Here is a 7,642-nt window from a genome sequence, read left to right as displayed (position 1 = left end):
TGAGGCCACCCACTTTCTGCCTCAATTTTACCCTTTATTCAAGGGAATTCTGTGGGCAGGAGAAGAACGGAGCAGCAGACAGCAAGACCTCAAACCTCAGCCCGCCACGTCTCAGAGTTGTCAGCTTGGGGGCTTCGGGTGGGAGCGGAGCCTCCAGAAAGTGTGTGCGTGGGGACGGGGAGGGGGTCCTGGGCTTCTAAGGAAGGTGGGGTGCCTGCAGCCCAGCTTAAGGCCCAAGAGCCAGGACTAGCTCTTCCTCAGTGTATATCTGTCTGTCTCCCCATCTGCCTCAACCCCTTCCCCCCCCCCCCACCCCCGCTGTGGGAGAGGCTCCTCTTCTGCCCGGGACCCCCGCCCCTCTGCACCCCAAGATCACCCCAGCCCCACCAGCTGCCTTTCCCCAGTGCAGTGCCTGCTCTGTGGTGCCTCAGCACTGAGGGCCAGGCCAGGGGAGCCTGGGAAAGAATGGGGTCTGGAGAGGGGACCGCTGAGAGCAGACGATGCCCTGGAGGGGCTGGGGGCACCATAGGAGAGGTAGTATTGCCCAGTCACAGACACCCTGTCCCTAGGGCCAGTGACCCCAGGAGAGAGGGCGAGGCCACTTCACAGAACTGTTCCCCACAAGGTGAACCAGCAAGATCTCTGGGCTAAGCTTGTCCGGCTCTCTCCTCTGTAGGTTGCTGGGATGTCAGGAAGTCCTCCTGCTCTCTGCCCTCAAGGCTCCCTGCTCTCTTCCCATGGGCCCTGACTGGCTCACCTGAATTGCTGGGGGAAAGGTAAGGTCTGCTTCTTTCCCCGTCTCAGGACCTGGGGTTCCCCCCTACCCCCTGGAAAAGTCTGGTGGAAGAGCACAGGGCTTGGAGTTAGAACTCGGGGTTCAGGGCCCAACAATCCTGGTGACTGTCCCTGGGACCTGGCACAGGTACGTTCCCTCTCTGGGCCAAGAAGCCCCATCTGGAATGTAGGAAAAAATCACCTCTGTAGCTCCCTGCTCTCTGGGCCAATGGGCAGGGGACTCAGGGGTAAGAGTTGAATAAGAACTAACATTATTCCGCACTATGCTAAGCCCTTTTCTAGTGTTCTGTCATTTAGTTCTCAGCAACTCTACAAAGCAGGCACTTTTTTAAAGCCCTAGTTCATAGATGAGGAAACGGAAGCACAGAGATGTTAATAATTTGCCCAAGGTCACACAGCGTGTGAGCGGTAAAATTGAGATTCAAGCTCAGGTAGGTAGTCTGCCTCCAGAACCCACATGACTAACTATGGCCCCATAATTCATCCCTAGTGGAAACGTTCAAAAGGCCATGGCAGCTGGGGGAGACCAGCCAGGTCGGCCAAGGTTCCTCTCGACTAGGAATTCTCAAAGTGTGGTCTGCAGCCCCTGGAACAGGGGTCCTCAAACTTTTTAAACAGGGGGCCAGTTCACTGTCCCTCAGACCGTTGGAGGGCCGGACTATAGTTTAAAAAAAAACTATGAACAAATTCCTATGCACACAGCGGCGGCAAAAACACCCGGCGGGCCGGATAAATGTTTTCGGCGGGCCGCAGTTTGAGGACCCCTGCGAGGTTCCCAAGACCCTCTCAAAGGCTCTCTGAGGTCAAACCTATCTTCACAACAATGCTGATGTGTTGTTGGCTTTCTTCACTTATTCTCTCAGGAGTGCTCAGAGTTTTCCAGAAGCCACATGACATGTGATAGTGCAGCATGTTGAATTAAGATGCAGACACGAGAAGTCAACTGTCTTCTATTAACCCTTAAAAAGAGCTGTGAAAATGTGAAACAATGCCATTCTTACTAAACTTTTTTTAAAATATGACTATTTTCATTAAAAATGGCATTTACATTGACATGCAATGGTTTTGTTGTTATTTTTACATTAATAGCTATTTAAGTCTCCTCAGTTCTTTTTTTTTTACAACATGCTTTTTATTTTATTTTAATTGACTTCAGAGAGGAAGGGAGAGGGAGAAAGAGATAGAAACATCAATCATGAGAGAGAATCATTGATTGGCTGCCTCCTACACTTCCCCTCCTGGGGACCAAGCCCACAACCCGGGCATGTGCGGGAATCAAACCCGTGACCCTTTAGTCTGCAGGCCGACGCTCTATCCACTGAGCCAAACCAGCTAGGGCCTCCGTTCTTATTTCTAACATATCAATGGCTGTAACCCACATAAGCAAAAGCTCTTTGATATCTTTGATAGGTTTTAAGAGTGTGAAAGGGTCCTGAGGTCGAAAAGTTTGAGAATCACAGCCCTAGGCTCAGACATACCGGCCCTCTCTTCTTGACAGTTGCTTGTGACTTTCTTTTTTTATTTTTTAATATATTTTTATTGATTTCAGAGAGGAAGGGAGAGGGAGAGAGAGAGAAACATCAATGATGAGAGAGAATCATTGATTGGCTACCTCCTGCACTGGGGATCAAGCCCACAACCCAGGCATGTGCCCTGACTGGGAATCGAACCGTGACCTCCTGGTTCATAGGTCAATGCTCAACCACTGAGCCAGGCTGGCCAGGCTGTGTCCTTTTTTTTCTTTTTAATCAGAGGGTCAAACAGGGAGATTTGGATGTGGGGAGGAGGTATGTGCTGGGGTCCCATGGTAAAGGTAGAGAAGAGGGACAGTCCCAGGGGTAATGTAAGACAAGATGTCAGGGCTACATCCCACTTCCCCACATGTCTCCCAGCTTGCAGGCCCTGCTCAGAGGGATGCTCGAGACAATGGCTGTCCAGACTGGACTCTGACCTTGGCTCTTGCTCCACTTCGTATACCTGCTGACAAGCCCAGCGTCAGGCAGAGCACACCTCCCTGGTGAGGAGAGAAAGGCTCTGAGGGGCCTGAACACCCACATGGATTTTTGCATTGGGGCCAACAGTCTGAAAGGGCTGGAAACTGGGGGCTCTCGGGTCTGCTGCTTATAATCTTCAGGTGATGCTGTCTCCACGGGACCAGGGGTTGATAAATTTCTCTTGAGGTTCCCTTGAGAGTTGATAATAGGGTCTTACATATACCCTCCTCCCAAACTCCATGGCCTCTGAAGCCAGGGTCCTCCCCCTGAGAATCAGCAGTCAGAAAGGTTTCCTAGTTAGAGCCAAGCTGGTCAGCAGGCACTCTGAGGCCAAGGGTCTGAAGCAGAAAGAGAGGCCTTTGTTTCAGGGAGCCTGCTATCTGACAGAGGCCTAACCCTAGAGGAGCCCCCATGTAATGAGGGCGACAGGATGTCCCCTCCAACATCACCACTGCATCGGGTATCCTGGGCAACGTTACACAAGGGACAAGGGACAAGCAGGATGCTGAGGAGGAGGGCGTACACGATGACAGAGCTGATAGGGACACAGGAATGGAGAGTGGCAGGAGGGGTAAGACTCGGAATGAAGGCCCAGAGTGGAAGGAAGAGCGTGGCTCAGAATTGCCATTGAGTATATTCCCCTGGAACAAGGTCTGAATGGAGCAGTCCCCAAAATGGGGTGCTGGAGGGGACCGTGGGGAAAGGCTTACTGAAGTATCTTGAAGACTATGATTGGGAGTTTCCATCTGAGAACCAACAGGGATATCTAGGGAGGAAAGGAGCAAGATAACACGGATGCTTCACGGTGATGATGTCAGGGACAATTCTGAGGTGGAGAGGGAGTCAAGGAGAGAGACTGGCTGAAGGTAGGGAGGTCATTTCATGGGCATCAGGGCTGATGAGGAGGACAGGCTGACAGAAGAGGAGTGAGCACACACCTGAGAGAAGGTGCGCGGCAAACCTAGGCAGCGAGAGGAACAAGCAAGGTCATGCGGGGTCGGGGTGAGAGGTGGGAGAGAGAGAAGTTGCTCAGAATGGGGAGATGGACTGTCTGGGGCAGAAGCTCAACAGCTCAGTTATTAGATCTGAGTTGAAGATAGGACATCTGCCTGGTGAAAACATTGGGAGGAAGGGGCTATGGGGGTGGGGACCCAGGCCCTGGTGCTGGTCAGCCTCGTGGAATAAAGACAGGAATTTCATCTTAGATCAGGCATGCTCAGGGACTACATGAAAATTCTCCCACCTTCCCAAACTCTAGAAGGGTGGAGGGATGGAGACCTAGAACCTCAGAAAAACCACAGTCAAAGGCTGGGGCAAGGCCCACGAGCCAGCAAAAATGACAGAGTAGAGAGAGCCAGAGCCCTTTGTCCAAGCCCTTTATAAATACTGACTCCTTCACTCCTCGCCCATTTTTAGCCCCATGCAAGGATGAGGAGGCTTGGGTAGCTAAGTGCTGAAACCAGGATCTAAACCCAGAAGTCTGACTCCAAGGCTGTGCTCTTAACCAGTGCCGACTGCCTCCCAGGCACAGCCAGGACGGAAAGGAGCCAGGGAGCAGCCCTGGGCATGGGAGGCCGTCCCCCTGGCTGCTCAGTAAATCCCCGTGCCCATCTGGGCTTCACGGCGCCTCTCAGACATCTTCACCACGGGCTTTTTCTTTTGGGGATTTTTTTTGGTGTGTTTTTTTGTTTTTTTGTTTGGTTGGTTGGTTGATCAGTTTTGGTCCAGAAGGCAGTCTCCCTTTCTTCCCCAATCTTTATTTTAGATTTCTTTCCTTGTATGAGATGTGCTTCCTGAACTCTAACCTAAGTCCTTCCAGCTTCATGCCATTCCCAGGTCTTGTGCCACTGGAAGGGGAGTGGATGGCCTTACCCACACCCCCTTTCTATGTTACTCCGTTTTGGGGGCCCAATGCGTTAATTCAGGCCTCTCAGGGTCCTGCTTCTCCAACCTCTTTCTGCCAACCACGCAGTTCATTCAGCTCTTACTTCTCTCCCACATTCCAGAGCCAGCCCCTCCCGCCTCCCTACCACCTCAAATTCAGCTCCAAGCTAGCAGACACCCACGGGAGAGTTTTTCCCACAATCCCCTTCTCTTTGCCCTTTCAAGGTTCTGATGGGGGAGGGGATGAAGAGGGGACACCTAGATGCACTGTCTCCATGAAGAATGGTGGCAACACACATATTAAACTTGGATGAAGGAAGATGAGCATTGAACTCAGCCTGTGGTAGAACAAGGTGACGTGTAAACACCAAAAGCTCTGCTTCCCGGGACCTGCCCCAGCAACCACCCTTTGCTGGGTGTTGAAACACTTGGATCCCAATCTTCTCCTTCTCTCCAATCTTTCTGCGGTCTCATCACGGTGTGCCTCGTATGAGCCCTGCTCTCTACCCCTTCCAGGGCCTCACCACTGTCCTGGACAGCTTGGCCTCCGGCTGGACAGTAACACTGACCAGTCAGGCAAGAGGAGAATCTAGGCCAGGGAGGGGAGGGAGAGTGGAGGTTTTTTCTTCCGTCCTAAATAACTCTTGGCAGGAAAGTTGAGGTGCTCCATTGCCCGATGTCTCTTTTCCTCCCACCAATGCCTGGGGCCCAGCCTATCTTCCATCTTGTGCACATTTCGCTAGGAGACCCAGAAGGCCTTTTTCTTCAGAGGAAGCATGTGTTCCTGCACAACTCACCCGCCAGAGCCCTAAACCCCTTACCCCACCACCACCCCCTGGATGACCCCAGGGGACATCTGAGCCCACTCAGACCCTCCTGTCCCAGCCTCTCTGGTCCCTGGGGACAGCAAGGGGAAAAGGCCTCTGGGTCTTCTGCCGGACTCTTCCCTTGTAGCCCAATCCAACTGAGCTAGAGCTATAAGTGCGCTCACGCACAGAGGGGCACGGGGGCCATTCAACAGGGCACAGGGAGGAAGGCGCTGGGGGATGCCAGGGGACAGACAACGAATCCTCCCACACAAACACATGTGTCAATAGACTGGATGTGGGGGTGCTGCTGGGAGTCAAAGCTTTTCCGCAGGGTCGGGGTCCGCAGTGGGATTCGGCATTAGAACCACAGGAGGAATGGAACCATAATCCAGCCTCCCCCTCCACTCGGTAGAGTCATTGCCATTTGATATCCACTGAGACAAGTTGGCTGCTCGGGCTCCGGGTGGGGGCTGGGGGATGGCTCAGAAAACAGCAACTCCTTTCAGGACCCAGGTTGGCAAGGGCTTTGGGAGGCTGGACTGGCCCAGATCACCCCCCCAACACCCCCTTTCTCCCTCCCTCGCCACCACCACCAAAGGACTGAGGGGGCGGGGGGGGGGTTGGCACTGCCTAGGCCATGCCTACTGCCTCGGAAGACCAGCCCTGGCTCTTCTCCCTGGGGTGGTGCCCTCCCTCCCTCTCCTTCCTCATTTCCTCCTCCATGAAAAACCAGCTATGAGCCAGGACACCTGCTTCCTTCTGCACTTGGTCCCCCATACCCAGCCTATACCCTTAGGAAAGAAAAAGCCCTACCCCTCAGCACGGGATGGTGCCCTCCATCATGCCAGGAACATGTCCAGAAATCCTTGGAGATTAGAAAAGGGTTTGGGGATGAAACTAAATGAAAGCTGGCAGTGGCTGCTGGCCCCTCCGCAGGCTGGCCTAGACACCCACTCCAGGCCCTCCTCAGCACCCCTAAGCAAGCAGCCGTCATCACAGAAGGGCCCCAAATCTCCCACCATCATCTCCCTCATCCAGAACTGCCTAAAAGCAGTTCTGGGTGTGTGTGTGGGGCGGGGGGTTCAAACCCCACAGATAAGGCAGACGAGCCAAAAAGCTTTAGCCACAATTGGTATTGGTGAGCAACATAATCAGGCTCTAAGCCTTGGCCTTCTTTGGGTCCAAATTTGTACTGGCTTCTGCAGCAACCCCAGCTCCCCATCTCCCTCACTCCGCGCGGGGTGCTTCATTAACAAGAATGAAATCTCTCCATCAGAGCGGCCCTGCTTCCACTTTTGTCCAGTTTTGTCCTTCTATCCATCCCAGGCCTTAGCTCTCCTCCCCAAATCAGGGAGTTCCCTCATTTCTTTCCTAACACAGGTGCCCTTGGTGAGTGCCTGACGGAGAAGGGATGGGATGGGAAGGGCATCTCCATGTGAAGGTGAATGTTAGAGCCCAACCTGCCCTTCTCCCTCCCGCGGGAGTGGCCTTGCGCTCTCCTCCTGGAGTCTCAGTGGGAAGCAGGGGGCGGGGGGAGCAGTCACCAGGAGGTTGTGTCTGAAGTGGATGACAAGTCCGAATGGAGGGAAGAGGCGGGTGGGCAGGGGTCCCAGGCACCCAGGTTACTGAGGATCCCCAACCTAAGCTGTATGTGTTCTTCTTCCCATGGTACTAAGTGGGTGTCGCTATGTGCTGTCACTGTGTGGGTAGGGGGCAGGGACAGGGCTGGGCACGGGAGGGGGAGTAACCTGAGGATCCTGGGAAGAAGGGGCGCTGTCTGGAGGGCCAGGGTGGAGGTGCATGGTTCTATTTGTTGGAGGAGCTGTGATGTAACTGCAGGTCTGCCCAGTGGGAAGGGGCACCAGGAAAGCCCCTTCCTTAGCCTGAAGGACTGAGGTGACCACGTTGGCTTATCTTCTAGGAGCCCTTTCCAGGGGGATCCCTGTGGGGCCGCCTAAAAGGGGGGTGGGGTGGGGAACAGGGCCATACCACGGAGACCAGCCAGGGTGGGGGCCAAGTCTTGCCCCCCGACCCCGACGTCTATGGAAGGGAGGTGGGCAGCATCCCGGCCGGAAGGGCAGCCCTCCCTCATCAGGGCCAGGGGCTTACCTTGGGTCCGTGCTGAGTGGCCCTTCAGATGCGCAGCAGGAGACGGACAGA

The 7,642-nt window shown here is 54.1% G+C and overlaps 1 protein-coding gene and 1 long non-coding RNA gene across 3 annotated transcripts in view; one reads left to right on the top strand and one right to left on the bottom strand.

Moving 5' to 3' along the window:
- KCNJ10 (potassium channel, inwardly rectifying subfamily J, member 10) overlaps positions 1 to 7,642 on the bottom strand; it is a 38,047-nt gene extending 30,405 nt beyond the window's left edge. The window contains exon 1 of the mRNA XM_005857772.2: positions 7,592 to 7,642. The gene's annotated coding sequence lies outside the window, so the exon portion shown is untranslated. The remainder of the gene's footprint in view (positions 1 to 7,591) is intronic.
- LOC102245352 lies at positions 9 to 1,830 on the top strand. 2 transcript variants are annotated; one of them, XR_001364011.1, is made up of 3 exons: positions 9 to 160; positions 677 to 776; positions 1,659 to 1,830. It is a non-coding gene; the product is annotated as an uncharacterized LOC102245352 (long non-coding RNA). The 2 variants fall into 2 exon arrangements; XR_001364010.1 differs by having other exon boundaries at positions 9 to 164.

The sequence above is a fragment of the Myotis brandtii genome, unplaced genomic scaffold (genome assembly GCF_000412655.1).
Source record: "Myotis brandtii unplaced genomic scaffold, ASM41265v1 scaffold1120, whole genome shotgun sequence".
NCBI lineage: Eukaryota > Metazoa > Chordata > Mammalia > Chiroptera > Vespertilionidae > Myotis > Myotis brandtii.
This window is presented reverse-complemented; position numbering and strand designations above follow the sequence as displayed.